We start from the raw sequence: 2,024 nt of genomic DNA on the forward strand, positions 1-2,024 counted from the left end.
GGAGCTCTCTCATAATGGGATTAGCAAGAAGTCTTAACTGGGGAGTATGATTTGTTTTCCTATCAGGCATCAACTTCAAGTGCTCAGTTTATTTTGAGCTTGTTCCAGGTTGTCTTTTGTCTGTTCTAGTTCACTTTTAGGAAAAACAGTTTGATGGCTGGCTCTGTCATTGCTGGTCTCAGCCGGCAACGCTTGGCCGCTGGGCTGGCCTGCGTGTGGCACTGGATCTGAGCAGTGTGTGTCCGCGGCCCTTGTTCCTTGGCTGCTGTTGCAGGACGAGGATGTTTTCCCGGCACGCAGACTCTGTGTTGTTGCTTTAGCTTTTCCTCAGCCTTCTTTAAGCCACATCTGTCATTTGCTTAGATGTAGCTCACCTCCTGCCATAACTTTGAAGTCCGTTTCACTCAGCTGAAACCTTTGCGGAAGGGGTTCTCTTTCAATCATCTCGACTCCAACAAGCCACCTTCAGGATGCAGCCGCGGTCACTCTTCCCTGAACCGGACCCCAACGGGGACAGAAGTCGAGGTAGACTGCTGGCTGCACCAGCCGGATCAGGGCTGTGAGGTGGGAGAGCGGCTGCAGCCCTCTGGTATCCTCAGGCCTGTCCCAGAATCTGCTGCATACCCGATGGCCACCTGGGTCCAGCCTGCTATTATTTTTGTAAACAGGTATTTATGCCATTTGTGTTGTCTTCTGATTTTTCACCTATTCCAATGAAGCTTAGATTAAACTTCTTTGCATCTTCTAGCAGACGTTGGATCCATTTTTCATGGTCTCTTGTTTTCCTGGTATCTGTGAGTAATTGGTCATGAAAAGCATCCATTCTGAAACTCTGTCTTCACATCCATCATACTTTCCATTCGATTTTTGATCTCCTGGATTTCTGGGCGGAACCTTTCCACAGACCTAGCCTAGTTCTTGGCTAAACTCATTGTTCATGTTTTGTGTCACTTCATTAAATTCAGTTGGCTTTTTATCAGGGAGCTTTGGTAAGCTCCCTGATTATTTATCGACTCCATTAACTGAATAGTTCTATCTTCTGTGAGCCCCCTGTACACCTTGATCTGGTTTTTCAGCCTTGTCTCTTGCCCTTTCCAGTACTTCAGCTGTGTGGCTTTTGCTTTTCTTCCCCTAGATGCCCCATCAATGAGCTTTAGGAAAGTTGGGGGTTTGGGGAAGCCACATTGTTGCTTTGCCATGTTTCTAATGATTTCTGTTTGGTTTGGTTTGTACTTAGGAATGTGGTCACTTATAGTGGAAAGACTTGTTGCTAGTGTGGTGATCTCTTTAGTTAGTCCACGGTTCAGTGATATACTCAGGTTGTGACTAACTAGAATTCTTTTCCCCCGTCCCAAGATCTGTCACTTCTGTTAGTACTGTTAATGTCCCAAAGGTAATCTGGGAATTGGTACACAGAGAATATCTATTAATACCAACAACTGTGTGACCCTGAAAATATCAAGTCAACGACAAGGCTAGAGAAACAGCCGTGGTGGCACGGCACATGCCTGTAATCGCAGCACTCAGGAGACTGCGGGAAGAGGTTCACTGGGCTACAAAGTGAGCTCAAAGCCAGCCTGAACTGCATAGTGACACCCTGCCTCAAAAAAAAAAAAAAAAAAAAAAAACAACCTAGAAATATCAAGTAAGTCCGCAATATCACCCAAAACAAACTGGATGTTGACAAACCATAATGATCAATAATTACCACCCCTTACTTTAGAAAATAAATCTATAATTACAGTATAAACCCCAAAACAAATCAAATGTTGGTACGCAGCAAATATCTACTAAATGCAATAACTACACCTCCAGTAATGATAGAAAAATATTCAACAGCAGTAACATAGAGTCAACTATCTGGCCATTAATAAAGCTTAATGGTTATACTATTAAGGTATCGGAGATTAGGAACAGAAGAATGTAAAATAAAATTTTGAAAAATTAAATAATGGAAGATGTAGCCAGGTATGGTGGCATATGTCTGTAGTCCCAGCACTTAGGAGGCTGAGGCAGGAAGATCA

At 43.6% G+C, this 2,024-nt stretch overlaps 1 pseudogene; it reads right to left on the bottom strand.

The window, feature by feature from the left end:
* The window catches only part of LOC111812478, an 8,658-nt pseudogene extending 8,214 nt beyond the window's left edge, over positions 1-444 (bottom strand).
* Between the last annotated feature and the right edge of the window lie 1,580 nt (positions 445-2,024).

Source organism: Octodon degus, unplaced genomic scaffold, assembly GCF_000260255.1.
Source record: "Octodon degus isolate 3935 unplaced genomic scaffold, OctDeg1.0 scaffold00126, whole genome shotgun sequence".
Taxonomy (NCBI): Eukaryota; Metazoa; Chordata; class Mammalia; order Rodentia; family Octodontidae; genus Octodon; species Octodon degus.